At 48.6% G+C, this 15,244-nt stretch overlaps 1 protein-coding gene across 1 annotated transcript in view; it reads right to left on the bottom strand.

Annotated features, from left to right (window-relative positions):
- TENM4 (teneurin transmembrane protein 4) overlaps positions 1–15,244 on the bottom strand; it is a 747,207-nt gene that overhangs the window by 513,342 nt on the left and 218,621 nt on the right. The window contains 1 exon segment of the mRNA XM_047823379.1: positions 2,800–2,901. The gene's annotated coding sequence lies outside the window, so the exon portion shown is untranslated.

The following is a 15,244-nucleotide window of genomic DNA, read 5'->3' as shown; positions in this document are numbered from 1 at the left end:
AACACTGCAGGAACAACCCAAAGGAAGTCCCTGCCCTCGTGGAGCTTATATTCCACTGAGGAAAACAGACCACAGACAAGCTTACAGAGCAACAGACAATGCAGCAGGTGGAGAGAAACGTCACATGGACGAGATCAGGTGGAAGAAGGCACAGGAAGGACTGGAAGGGAGAATGGCCGCTTGCATGGGGTGGTGGGTGCAGGCTTCCCACCTTCACCTCCCCTACCTTGCTCACACCACTGGCCTCACACACTTGTGTTGAGCACTTTCCGGTGCATGCGTGCTCTGCTCGCTTTATTCACTGCAGTTTCCTTTGCCTAAAGAGCCTTTCCCCAGACTGGAAAAAAGGCATCTCTGCCTTATGCTGTGCGGTAGGAATATGTTTATGGTTCAATGGACAGTGAAGAGGCCAATGGTGTGAGTGAGGGGTGCATAGGAGAGATGGGGTTGGACAGGAGACGGGCTGGCTGGTGTAAGTCCTAGTGGGTCACAGTGAGGACTCGGCCTTTTCTCCGCCAAAGATGGGGGTGCACAGCAGGTTTTGAGCAGAGAAGTGATCTGATCTGATGTGGCAGACCCCTGGGAGGGAGAGTGGTAGCAGAGTCTATGAAGGGGCCATTGCAATAATCCAGGCCTGAGAAGATGGCTTAGACCAGTGTGGGGACAGAGGAGGTGGATACACAAGCCGAGGAGGGGACAGAAGCTGATGGAGTCAGTGTAAATATAATACAGCATGCAAAAGGAGGGACGGGAGGGAGAGGAGGCCAGAGAGGAAAAGCAGAACATTCTAGACAGAAGAATCTGCCTGTCCCAAGGCTCAGATTCAATCTCACCCTGCCAGACTCAGATCCCACTACTTAGATTTCTGAAATTCCTTCCCTCTCTCCTTCAGTTCAACAAGCCTCACTCAGGGCCCAGCTCTATGGGTGGCACCAACATGGGATGAGCGATCCCCTCTCTCCCCCCCATCAATGTCTGGCCTCCACGAGGCTCCCTCTGTTGTTGCTGAAAGCTGTGTCCACATGTGACACCCGACAGGATGCTGGGGGAACCTGGGGGAGAAAGGCGGGGATGGGGAGTACAGAGGAGGAAGGAGAGAGCACATTTCCTGGGTTTCAATGGTGTGGGAGGGTGAGACTGAATTTTTTCTTCTCACGTTCACGCATTACAAGCAAGCATGGTTGTGGTGGATGAGTTCACCTTCAGCTTAGTTACCTTACCTCCCTGAGTGGACCTCAGTTTTCTTATCTTAAAAATGGAATTGTAAGGACTACCTCATGGGGTTCCCTGAGTTACATGAGATTCCTAAATCAAGTACTTGGCACAATGTCTCAATAAATATGACCCCATTTTACCTGCCCTTCTATATGGAAAGCTAATAATCTTAACAGATCTCCTCAGAGAGCCATGTGGGTATGGCTGAACACTTATCCCAGGCTGTAGTTACACAAGCTTCAGGCTGACAGCAGAAGCCAGCTCTGTTTCCGTTCCCTGTTATCTCCCCAGAGCCTAGCGGGGTGCTGGGCTTATTGTGAGCATTCAGTGTGTCCTTGTTGAGTTGCTAAATAAATGATTGAATCAGAGGTTATGTAAGATCTGGGCTTCAGCACTTTTTAGCTGGAAGACCTCAGACAATACAGTTAATTTCTCTGAGCCTCAATTTTCTGGCCCGTAAAACAGAAATAATATCTACGGTGGCAGAAGCAGTTATCATTGCTCATCAAATAACCGTATTTTCCCCACATTTCCCAGAGCCCGAGGAGTCAGGCTGGACCCTGTGACTCATTCTGGCCCATAGGCCGTGTGGCGCTTCTGGACCAAAGCATTTAAGGGCCAGTGCTCAATCTTCTGGTTCTCTTCTTGTGTTACAGAGACCAAGGTGGCTGCAGGTTCTACCCAAAACACAGCAGAGCTCTCATCAGCCTGGCTCGAGTCACTAGGTAGAGCACAGTCCTCTACGTCCCTTGGTCAGACATGTAGCATGAGCAGGAAATACACTTGCTCATAGAGCATAACTAAGCCTAGTGAGACTCCGCGTCCACCTTGCAAGACTGCTGGGAGGATAAGAGATCGTGTTTGGTTCATAGTAGGTTTTCAGTAAGGTGCTTACTCCCTGCGTCCTGGTTCCTCTGCTTCTTCAGCCTTCTTCACCATGACCTAGCCTCCATCATGATTCGACTTTCTCTAGCTAGAAACATCCTCCTGCTTTTCTGATGCAACCCAGGTGTTTTGTACTATTTTTTCCATTGTTCCTCTGCACAGCAATATAAAGAAAAGCCTCCAGAGAGCCACTCTGGCTGGCTGGACCTGGCCTCCAGCCCACCTGTCCCAGTAGCCATCCACTTACCTCCTCCTGCCCCACTCTCAACTGTGCCTCTGATCCCACCCCAGCTAAGCTCAAAATGTGACCATCAGACTCTGGACACAGCCTCTGATCTCCTGGATCCCAGAATGATCCCAATGGCTACTGTTGCCTCTGTGGTCCTGGACCTGCGTGGTGCTTCCTGGCCACCAGCCCCCACATCACATCCCACCTGGATGCCCGGGCCCTGCCTGCCACTGCCCACTGTGCCGGCTGTTGGCTTGGCTTCCAGCACCCAGCACTCCTCTTACTGTATCTGCTCCCTGAGAAGGCCACCTCCACTTTGGGCTGACCTCCTCTACTTGCCATGCTGCTTAGTGGCAAAAGCCTTCAACCAAAAAGCATGCACGATTTCAGATTCCAAGATGGCACTTCTCATTAAGACCACAGGTTTGCAGTTGATGACACAGAAAATCAGAGCAGACAAGGGGACTGACCTGGCTCCATGTCAGCACGTTCTGAAGAGTCAGCAGTGTCCCTGGGCCCTGCAGCCCTCTCTCCAGGGCCATGGGATCCTGGAGGACAGGGCGGGATCCTTTCTGTTAAAGCAGAGAACACAGACCCTACTGAGTGAGGTGGCAAGATGCCCTGGACCCTTTCCCACAGATTTCTAACCAGTAGCCATTGCAAACACACACCAATGAGGGGAGGGGCTTGTTCCTGGTCCCACCAACAGAGGTGACAGGGGGGAGGGGGGGGAAGTGGGGGGGGGGGTCCCAAATACCCTGTGAATCTCACAGGAACACATTTCTTTTATGCAGCCTTCCTGGGCGGCCCTGGTATACTCTGTTCTCCCATCTCATCTTGTGCCATGGGAGAAATCATCTTGCCTGACCAAACCCCTCAAGGGCAGGGACTGCAGATAGGTTTTCTTTACAATCCCTGGTGCCCCGCAAGCACTTGGAGCAGAGGTGAAACTGAGTGTTTTGTGAAGAAGGATTGACTGGGTGCTGTGATGGAGGAGGTAGGCTGGAGGTGGGTGGGGGATAGGGGATGGAACACGGGCACCAGGCCCTGGCCCCCCTCAACAGTTCTATCATTGATTCACCAGGTAAATAAATACGTCACTGCATCTCTTTGAACCATGGCGTCCTGCCCTACAAAATGGCGATCTTCACTATGATATGCCGTATGGGAGTGTTGGGAGTCACCTGGCCAAGTTCCTCACACACAAGAGTTCTGGCTATGTGCACCTTCTTGTCACACTGCAACCTCTAGAAAATCACATCCTGTCTTTGAGCCTCTGTGTCCTCATCCGAAGGAGGAAAACTCTGAGCCTGGTGAGGTCCTTTTTGCCCCGAGAATTCTACGATGATGAATTTGAATCATCTGTGATCCCAGTGCCTAAGGAGATATCTGCACACAGTGAAAGTTTGTGAAATGAGTAAAAGAAATCGTATCCCCACTCAAAAGAAAAGCAAGGGGAGGCTCGCAGGTTTTAAGTCATCTGCCTCAGGTCACTTGTAAGAGGAGGAAGAACATTTGAACACAGGCTCTCAGAGACCCAAGATCTGCTTACTTTCTCCTGTACCAACTATCACACACATTGAAAACGCCACAAAACGGCTTTTTATGTAAAAGACACACTAGGCTAAAGAACAAGGTATGAAAGATGCGTTTAGGCATCTGAGGTAAAAATTATTTTTGAGACATTTCCCGAATACCTATTTGCTAAATATATGCAGGAACCTGACTAAGAAGACTTTATTGTCCATTACAAGGTGAGGACTTACTGGTAATCTCTGTTAAAAACACAATTTTCCTAAGGGTGACCGTTTACTAGCTTCATCTGAATTTCACGTTTCTTTATTGTAAATTCTTGTTATTCTAATCAAAATAGAACTGTATTAGGCAAGAACATTCACCAGGCTCTGCCCAACTGCAGAATATCCCTTCCCCAACTTCAGGGGCCAGCCTCCTAAACACCCCAGGAGAGAAGACCTGTTAGGCAGAAATAGAACTAACAAGACAAAGTCTAGAGGTAAACAAGAAAAGCCTCTATTTAAAAAAATTTTTTAGTGTTTATTTTTGAGAGAGAGAGAGAGAGAGCGAGCTGGCGAGGGACAGAGGGAGACACAGAATCTGAAACAGGATCCAGGCTCTGGGCTGTCGGCACAGAGCCCAACGTGGGGCTTGAACTCGCGAACCGTGAGATCATGACCTGAGTCAAAGTTGGACGCTTAACCGACTGAGCCACCCAGGCACCCCAAGAAAAGCCTTTCAAAATCACACTACATTCACTAAAATCAGAAATGGGCAGTACACTGCATAGCATAGGATGATCATTTTAGGCATCTTGAATGAGCAGTCATGGCTACTGTGCCTTTCATTTCTCCTTACCATGCCTTGTTCATTGTAAGCTAACCCTCCACAGTTTCAGGGAGCAGCAAAAGATTGTTTTGCTATAACAATGTGCAGGGTAAGAGGCACTTTCTCCTGTGTGTGAGCCTCTCCCCATGTGCCCACCATCTTGTGGGTTTTAGGACTCAGAGCTCTTGGCTTTGCCCACAAGGGTCCTGCAGGGGTCCCGGTCATGTGTAGTGACTCAGACAAAATACTCAGGGTCTCTCTTAAACCCCTCTCCTTTGTCCTGGTCATAAAATCCCATTCTGCCTCCGTAGCTTCAGGCCACAGTTCGTGCTATGGACCCTTGCCTGGGCCTTAAGATCCCTACCCTGTTAAAGAAGCCGCTGAACTACTTTACCTCCTCTTCCACCTTCCTCTTTGCCAGGGCTTCAGGGAAAACCTCAACACCTTTTCTCCTGTTTATGTCTTTTTCAAGTCCTATCCCCGAATTCCCTCTTTTTTCAAGTATTTCTCATAAGCACCACAATGACTAGGAGTGAAACGAAAATACTCATGGGCAGACCGAAGATTTCAGAGGTATTTATGTACTAGCATTTCGTGGAGTGCAACCCAGTTAGGAAGGGATTGTAGCATTCATTCATTCATTCATTCATTCATTCATTCATTCCCTTGCTCACTCACTCATATAGTTGAGAGTTAGGTGTCGTGCAGGATGCACTGATGACTTAAAAGCAAATCCTGCCCTTAGGAAGCTCACAGGCTGGCAAGGAACAGTAAGGCCTGGCAGTTTTGTAAGAGAGATACAGATGAAAGCCAGTGAGAGGACAGAGGAATGAAGAGACCAGCTTGGCTGACAGATCAGGGGGCACTTACTGGACAGCATATAGTTTCAGCTCAGCCTTGCACCAGAGGCAGTGTTAGGCGGACAGCTTGTGTATACGGCAGGTGCTTTGTACGAGGGAGCCAGGCACAGGAGGCGAAAGCACGGCAAAGAATGTGTAGCGCAGCCTCCCAGAATGTGGGCTGTGTGGAGGGGAGCATAGTTCGACACACCTGAGAGGTGACAGACAGGGCCCTGAAGACCAAGCCAGAGAAGACAGCCACTACTCAATGAGTAATCAGGAGCCATCAAGGGTTTCTGAGCAGAGACGTGACATGACTGGAGATCTACTGTAAGAAGATGAATCTGGCAAGGCTTGCATAGTATGAATTGGAAGGGGAGTAAGTTCCTAATGGTGTGCCAAGCACCAGGCAGAGTATTAGGTGCTGGTTGGTATTTGAGCTCACGGACCTTCTGAACAACTGCACTTAGGCAAGCATTATCCCTCCAGACTTACAGTCAAGAAAAGGAGACTTTAGGGAATTTAAGCTGCTTGCCTCTAATCCCCCAGCTAGGAAGCAGTGGAGACGAAATCTAAACCCTGTTCTTTTTCTTTCCAGGTGAGCCATAAAGCATGCTGTGACCCTGTGCTCGACACCAGGACACCCGATACTCCCAGTACACCTTCTGCTTCCAGAGCACCATCCTGTCTGCCCTAGGGTGGTGGAATGTGATTGCTTCCTGGACTGCCTTTGAGAGGCCCGGATGGAATTAAGCACAGAGCACCTTTGCTTCTGTTAGTTTTCCCCAAAGTGAAACAAACAAGGAGATACGACAATGCCTTGGGTTGGGTCCCAATCACCAGAGACTGCAGTCTCTTGCAAAGAATTTCAAAGGTAGCAGGACACCATACTCCCCCGCCTCGGAGGGGAGCATTGCTTTTGTCCTTCCCTTCTTAGCTAAGCCATGGTAGCAGGAGCAGTGGACTCAGGAGCCTGGGGCAGGATCTTTTGGATACCCAGGAATCTACTTGGGGCACATACAATGTCCAGGAGGGGCCAAGCATTTCTACACTCTGGGCCCACTTCATTCACTGTTTGGAAGGATTGCCCAGAGGACTCAATACACCTGAACTGGGTTGTCATACCCACAGCCTGGAGATGACCATGGATCACTCCCATCAAGATGCCTGCTATTAAAACTTGGGGCATTTTCAAGGGGAAAGAGAAAAGATTCCCTCATTCTATCTACAGGGCACAGTGAGCTGCATACACCTGACAGTCAAGAGGATAAGACACACTTTCTTAGAGGAAGCCTGGTGCGGTGACAAGAGCAGGGGCTTTGGAAGCAAACAGAGGGGTTCCAGATCACACCGCACCCAGCTACCGGCTCTGCAGCCTGGGCCAAACCGCTGGGCTCCTTCCATTTCCTCATTATTCAATGCAAATGACTATAAGGGATTAGGCTAATGGCAGACCCTTGGCACAATCGTAAGGACATATAATTTCCTCTCTTTTCATGTTCAACATTGTGGGCATTGCTCTCACAGTGAGGTTGCTCTCCTCCCCGTAAAGTCCCAGTTGAAGAAATGGATTTTGGAGGGGGGGAAAACGCTGAAATGACAGCAAGTTGTACACATCCTTGACCGAGTGCGTATTACCAGCATCTTATAATTATTTGCCAGCATGTCTCCCCCTTCCACTGGCCTGGGACCTCCCTGAAGACAGTGATGGCTGTATCTTCAATTCCTAGCACACAGTTATGCCTTTCTACCTTAGTTACTTCATTGTAAGATCCAAACAAACCACAGAGGCTGCAGCTCCTGTGGCATTTTATTTTCCCGGCCTGGTTTGAAGAATGACTTTTAAGCAACACCTCCATGAGCACATCCGATCCTCTGAAAACTGTCTCATTATCATGGAACCATTAGCACAGAATACTTCACCTTGTTACCCTGCTAAGAGCTCTGGTTTCTAATCTAAGCCAATTACATATGTGCCGACATTTTCAATAACATCTTAATAAAACCAAACCTCCCAGGTCTCCGGATGGAATTGGACCAGGTTGAGAGATCTGGGGTCTATCTAACAGGATATTGGAAGGTGCCTGGCAGGGGGGAAAGAAATGAAGCATCAAAACTGGATTCGAACACTCACTTATACGGCTAGGACGATCACAGGGTGCGTGGACCAGGATAAAGGCTTCGTAAAGGTTAATTCCCTTCCTTCCCCTGAATCCAGGGAAAAGTAAAGCCATGAAACTTGTTGCAAGTAGATAGGGAGAGAGGGGGAGATAAACCACATTCCCAAGTCCATTTAGAATATGGACTATTTAAAAAAAAAAAAAAAAGAATATGGACTATTTTTTTCAGGTTTTCTCCCTAAGGACTGAAGGAAGCAGGTTATTTCATTGTAATTATGGGCAGCGGCAGCTGTTGCTTGTGGACTCAAAGACCAGTTTTCAGATTAAAAAGAAACACACACAGACACAAACTCACCAACAGAATCAACTCCATACACAGAACAATACCTCCTCCAGAGAGTGAGTCAACAGGATGGAAAGATCTGGACGGTCGTGCTTGAGACACTCGGATCCAGGTGGAGCTCCTTGGGTGGGCGTGCTCCCCTGTCTTCCCCTCCCCCCTCACCTCCTCTCCACCCACCACGTGCAGGATGCAGGACCAGCCGGCGAGCCACGCAGGGCAATGCAATGTTTCGCGTCGAGCAGCTGCACCTTTTGAATGCACACAGGGGTAAATAAAGGCAGCAGATGGTTTTATGTAATCTTCCCATGAATTTTTAACTGGTCGTCCTCATTCATGATAGGCCTGAAAGGCTTTTTTTTACAGGTCCTCTGTGAGTCCAGCAAGCCAGCCCCAGACTCGTGGTGCGGACGCGTCCGTTTTTCACAGGAGAGGTGGGCGGAGCTCATTTGCTATTTTGTGGCCTAGAGGCGGTCTCCCGGTTTCCATTCAGGATTCTCTCTTGGGGCGCTCCCTCTGTGTACTCTCAAGGGTTTCTCAGCGCTGACCACGGCAAGCGACGGCTCGTGAATCCTTCACGGGAGAGCTGCCCAAACCTGCAGCACGTGATTTGTCTTCGAAAGGACTGAAGATCCAGGCTATGGCAGGGATGTTTGTCAGAGAGAAGGTGGAGTGGAGCAGGGGTGCATTGCAGGGCACCACTGCCTGGGAGTAAGGTGGAAGACGCTGGGCTCCCCGCAGAGAAGGATCACGTGCTTACGTGTGCAAGAACGCTGCCTAGAAGACTGAGTTTACGTCTGGCATCAAGCAAGCGCACACGAGGGGGTAAACGATTCTCAGACCGCCACAGGTGCTAAAAGGCAACCCGATGAAGTCTGTGGCACCAGTGGGGTGTCTTCTCACTTTCTAAAACTTGCTTTTACTTAACCACTGTTCACCTTTAAACCCTCCAAGCACACCATCAAAATTTCTGGGATTTGGGGCACCTGGGTGGCTCAGTCAGTTAAGCCTCGGACTTCGGCTCAGGTCATGAGCTCATGGCTTGTGGGTTCAAACCCCGTGTCGGGCTCTGGGCTAACAGCTCAGAGCCCGGAGCCTGCTTTGGATTCTGTGTCTCCTTCTCTCTCTGCCCCTCCTCGACTCACGCTCTGTCTCTGTCTCTCTTAAAAAAAAAAAAAAAAAAAAAAAATGGGGCGCCTGGGTGGCGCAGTCGGTTAAGCGTCTGACTTCAGCCAGGTCACGATCTCGCGGTCCATGAGTTCGAGCCCGGCATCAGGCTCTGGGCTGATGGCTCAGAGCCTGGAGCCTGTTTCCGATTGTGTGTCTCCCTCTCTCTCTGCCCCTCCCCCGTTCATGCTCTGTCTCTCTCTGTCCCAAAAATAAATAAACGTTGAAAAAAAAAATAAAAAAAATGTTTTTTCAAGAATTCTGGGATTTGTGTGTGCAGGATAATCACACACACTTGTTCTTAACCACCAGGGTGCTCCCAGTTCTCTGGGCCTTCGCTCGGCTTTGTGGTCAGCCTGTGAAGCCTCCCCCTCCTTCTACGTCTACCAGCTCATCCCCTTCCTTTGGGAGCCAGTGCAGATGGCAGCATTTTCACGGCGCCGTCCTTGTATCATTCACAACTAAGTGTACCCCACGCCAGAGAGTCACCGAGCCTAGGTGATTCTCCCGGTAACTCCTAGGAGTTGCCAGAGCTCTGTGTAGGTCTAGCGCTCTTCTGTTCCTTCTTTCAAATGATCTCGTCGCTGGTACTATTTCAAAAATGCAAGCGAGACCCTGCTGCTCCCGGCTGGAAAGCCTTGTTGCTGCCCAAGTGTCTTTGCACAAAATCCAAACCCTGCCTTACAGCAAGCAGTTCTCTTCACTGTCCAGCCTGGCCACTCTCCCCTCAGGCCCTCTGTGCTCCAGCCGGACCGAGGGGCCTCCAACACTTCACGGACTTTCCTGTTGCCCTTTCTTTGGCCCCAGGGCCCTTGGAGTGCTCGCTCACGAGTCTACCTTGTAGCACCCCATCTTATTCTGGGAGAGCATCTCCCTGCTTCTGGGAGCCACTTTTTCCACTGCTCCCATCACGAGGGTTCTGGGAGTCATCAGTGCTATCTGGCAACCACTGCTGGCTCTCTGCTTGGCAGCCACAGGTGGGATCACACACCCCAAGAGGGCCATGTCACTAACTGTGGCCAGTGGGTTGGGAGCAGAGGTGTACCCCTTCCAGGCAGAAGATTTAAATGCCAACTGAGGACGCTCTGGAGCTTCCTTTCACTCTGGCACCATGACGGGCAGTTGGGATGGTCTGTCGGCCTGGACTCCCGGGGGATGGTGAGAAACCCCCCCACCCTCTTACCACATCCACTGTCCACAGTGGATATGCAGAGTATGAGAGAGAATGGGCCCTTTGACGAACACCACTATGGTTTGGGGGGTGATTGGTAATCAGTATTAATTAGCTGATCTGTGGATACACAGGTCCTATGAGAAATGTCATATTCTTAAATTTTTTTTTTTTCAACGTTTATTTATTTTTGGGACAGAGAGAGACAGAGCATGAACGGGGGAGGGGCAGAGAGAGAAGGAGACACAGAATCGGAAACAGGCCCCAGGCTCTGAGCCATCAGCCCAGAGCCCGACGCGGGGCTCGAACTCACGGACTGTGAGATCGTGACCTGGCTGAAGTCGGACGCTTAACCGACTGCGCCACCCAGGCGCCCCGAGAAATGTCATATTCTTAAAGGACTCTGACTCCCTGTCATCACTGATTGGTTCAGGGCTGGGCACCTTAAGGAAGCTGGGTCAATCATAGTTCTGGGGGCTCCAGCTGCCCTCGGGAAGGGCAGAACCTGATCAGAGATTGACCTGGTCAAAGACCAGATAGAATTCTTCCCTGGGTATTGAAAAAGAATCTAGTCTCTGGTAGTGAAGACTTTAAGACGGAAAATCTTGGGAGCCATTAGCGGCCGTGTGGGCATATTGTGTCCTCCCCAAAAGATATGTTGGAGTCTCAACTCCTAATACCTCAGATTGGGACCTTATTTGGAGACAGGGTCTTTGCAGAGGTAATCAAGTTAAAATAAAGTCATTGGAGGGGTGCCTGGGTGGCTCAGTTGGTTAAGTGTTCATCTTTGGCTCAGGTCATGACCTCATGGTCCGTGAGTTTGAGCCCCATGTCGGGTTCTGTGCTGACAGCTCAGAGTCTGGAGCCTGCTTCAGATTCTGTATCTCCCTCTCTCTCTGCCCCTTCCCAGCTTGCATTCTGTCTGTCTCTCTTTCTCTCTCTCAAAAATAAATTAACATTAAAAAAATTTTTATAACATCATTGGAGTGGGCCCTAACCCTATATAACTGTTGTCCCTAGCAAAAGGGGTGAGATTTGGACAGACAGACATGGAGGGAACACCACACAGAAAGAAACTCCCAGAAGCCAGGAGAGCGGCCTGGGACAGACCCCTTCCTTCAGAAGGAAACATGCAGGGAGCATGGGCTTGCCAACACCTTGATCTGGACTTGGAGCTTCCAGAACTGTGAGACAATACATCTCTGTTGTTCAAGCCCTTCAGTTTATGCTCCTTTGTGACCACAGCCTTAGCTCACTAATACAGAGGGGAAAGCTGGCCCCTCTGAGAGAGAAGGAAGCTCACAAGAGAAGCAGACCAGAGCAACAAAGAAGAGACAGAACAAATTTAAACAGAACTGAATTAAAATTCCCAATCCCAATTCTACTGCGTCTCTTTGCATTTTCTCTGGCTGGAGAGGTCCACTCCTTGGATTCTATGAGGCAGTAGTAAAAGTCCCTCTGTGTTGAATTCGTTAATCCTGAGGTTTCTGTCACTTTGATCCAACAGAACCGACACAACTATTAATTTTTAATTATTATTACTGTTAAGGCAAAGAAAAGGAAAGTACCGCGAGTGACTCCACCTGATGCTAAATTTACCAGATTGGTGACTGATGGACCAAGCGGCTGCTTCCAAATGCTGTCCCAACACGTTCCAGCAAGAGACAGGGTCCCTCCTGTCTGGGCGCAGTAACCTTCATACATTCACACAGTGTAATCCTCTTGGTTTTTCTTTAATCCAGTAACAGCTAGAGTAAAATCTGAAAAGGATTTTCCTCTGCACATTTATGCCTTTCTTCCCAATCCAAACACAACTGCATGCCTGGCCCCCTGAAATGCTCCAAAACAAAACAAGTCCAGCCCAAATCCCTCATCTCGTTTCATGTTATTTTCTTGGCTGCGTAAACTTAGGGGCCTTTGTTTCTTCTGCTCTGCCCTTGGACTCTTCCTGTCCACATTCCCCTCTGTCTGGGCTCCCATGCCAGCAACAAGGGCTCCAAGCTAGCGGAGGAAGAGAGAGGCAATGGGAGGGATGGAAGGCTGCAAATGACTAACTGTCTCAGACAACAGCTGGAGGTTCCCCGAAGCAACTCACCAGCCTTCTAGAATAACTACTCAACACAAGCCCTCTGCAGAGAATATGGTCGGATAGTGGGGCGTGGGCTGAAGCTAATCATTTAAGGTGTAGCTGAGACCCTGGGGTTGGGGAAGCAGCCTTGGAAGGAGGAGGGTAGGAATACATAGTCAGGTAAATCCTTTATCCCCCCATGAGTCTAGCCAGCTTGAATGTGACTTCTTGTGTCAGTTAATAAACTGATGTAGGGAAGGCTGATCATTAATGCAATAGACACCAAGGAGCTCGGTTGGGAAACTTCAGAATCCTTTGACAGGTAAGGGTGTCCTGAGTCTCTGTAGGGAAGCCAGGAGTTTGATGAAACTGAGACAGGCCAAGAAAGACATCTTTCAGCAAATTCAGTGAGACATTTAAATCTTAATATGATATGGCTTGTTTGGGTGTCATCTGTGGGGGTACCTACAACTATAAAGGGTTAGCCACCACCTTATAAACTCAGAGAGATGGCAAATCAATCCTTTATTGAGAGAGGATGGAGATGGGAATAAAATGGAATACTTTAGTGACTGCTGAGAGCCAGAGCATCCTTGGTTACTAAGGAAGACTTTGGATGTGAAAGAGTATCCATAAACAGACCGACAATGGCTGGGACAGAGAGAGAGACACAAGGGAAAAAAGCTCACCAGAAACTGAGGGACAATGGCTTGCAAGCTTTCCATGAGACCCAGCCCTTGCATGGTGGGCAAGTTTCCTAGCAAAGGTCAGCTTCCTGTGGTCAGGGCAGGGGACTCTGGGATCCGTGATGCATTTGCTTTCTGCTTCCGCTCAGGCCCTTGTCACAGGTGGCTTTTTATTGACTGACCCAAGGGTCCCAGACCAATGGCCCCCACAAGACCTGAAACGACCACCAGGTGTGGAACAGTGAGGCTGTTAATGAACTGCCACATGCTTTACCTCCCTGGAAACCTCTATTGGTCTCAGAGAGGAAGCCAGCCCTGAGGCTTTGGCACAGACACATCTCAACCTCCGCATCCCCACCCACCTTCTCCCATCTCACGTGCCCACCTACACGGACACATATGCTTATTTCTACCTTGGTGAAATTAATAACATTTGTGGGGGTGGGGGGTGAATGAGTTGCAAAAAAAAGGAATCCTTTCCAGAGATGGGAAAATCAAGGAAATTTGGGGGTTACCAATGTTTTCCTACTTGGGTTTTTTTTCGATTTTTGTGTTGTAACATGTTTCATGGCTTTTTACAAAATATTTTTAGAACTATTTAGATTCACAGGAAAATTGCAAAGAGAGTTCCCACATACCCTGCACCCAGTTTCCCCATGATTAACATCTTACAATCTTATATTCGTATGGTTCTTTCATTATAATCGACAAACCAATATTACGATATTGCTATTAACTAAACTCCATAGGGTATTCAGATATCCTTAGTTTTTTTTATGTATATTTATCTTTTTAATTTTAATGTTTATTTATATAGAGAGAGAGCAAGCGGGGGAGGGTCAGAGAGAGAGAGGGAGACACAGAATCTGAAGCAGGTTCCAGGCTCCAAGCGGTCAGCACAGAGCCTGATGCAAGGCTTGAACACATGAGCCACAAGATCGTGACCTGAGCTGAAGTCAGATGCTCAACTGACTAAGCTACCAAGGGACCCCTGGCTTTCCTTAGTTTTTACCTAATATTTTCTGTTTCAGGATCTCATGCAGGACACCACATCACATATAGTTATCACAGGTCCTTAGGCTCCTCTTGGTTGTGGTAGTTTCTAGGATTTTCCTTGTTTTTGATGACTTTGACAATTTTGGGGATATGCTAGAAAAGTATTTTGTAGGATGCTCACTATTGGAATTTTTCTGGTGTTATTCTCATGAGAGGACTGGGCCACTGAGAGTATGAGACTCTTCTGTTTTTAACCCTTTCTTGGCTATAAAAGCCATGCCTCTCAGCCGGGTGGGCTATTGGCCACTAGCTCAGAGAGCAGGTGTGGTAGCTGTGCTCTACCTTCACCACCGCATTCACATGGTCACTGGCATCCTTGCCCCTTGGGACCCAAAAAAGCCCTCACAGTGTGGCCGCAGCTGACCTCTCCAGCATCAACGCCTGAATTTTCTTTCCCTTTCCTCTTGCCACACTTGACTTGCATACGATTTCCCAAACATGCCCACAGCCTCTCACTTTCATGCCTGTGCATTTGCTGTTTCCTCTACCAAGAATGCCATCCCTCCCCTGGGCTAGTGAGGACCTTTCTTTTCCATGCTACACAGGGCATTTCTGTCCATGCCTGACAGCCTAACTTAAAACTGTGATTCTCTCCAACACTCCCAACCACCTTCCCAATGTTTCTCCACAGTACTCTTCAGCATCTGACATGCTATTTGTTTATGAACTTGCTTACTGTTTGTCTCCTCTGCCAGAGTATAAGCTTCGTGATATTGGTCTATTGTGGCAAGGGCTCCATTAGAACAGTGCTTGGTATGCAGGGGATGCTCAATTTGCTGGATGAATGAATGACATTGCTGGAGTATTACATACACTTTGTATAGTTGTTTGGGTCTGTCTCTTTTTCTTCCAGTGGACTATGAACTTCCAGGGGGAAGGGCCAGATCCTATTTAACCAAGGAAAGTCTTGGTGTGAAACTGAATAAAGAAAGCCTCATTTAAATGGACTCGGAAATTCTATTCCTGAAATCATTATTACAGTATACGTTAACTAACTTGGATTTAAATTAAAAAAGAAAAAAGAGTGGTGTCAGTTTCCAAATACTAGGAAGCATATTTGTAACTGAGGCTTGTACTGTGTTGGGAAAGCCTTCTATGCTGTTATTTGTTCTTGGCGTATCGTCA

Source organism: Prionailurus viverrinus, chromosome D1 (genome assembly GCF_022837055.1).
Source record: "Prionailurus viverrinus isolate Anna chromosome D1, UM_Priviv_1.0, whole genome shotgun sequence".
In the NCBI taxonomy this organism is placed as follows: Eukaryota; Metazoa; Chordata; class Mammalia; order Carnivora; family Felidae; genus Prionailurus; species Prionailurus viverrinus.
The sequence above is the reverse complement of the archived record's forward strand: the minus strand, read 5'-3'. Positions and strand labels throughout refer to the sequence as shown.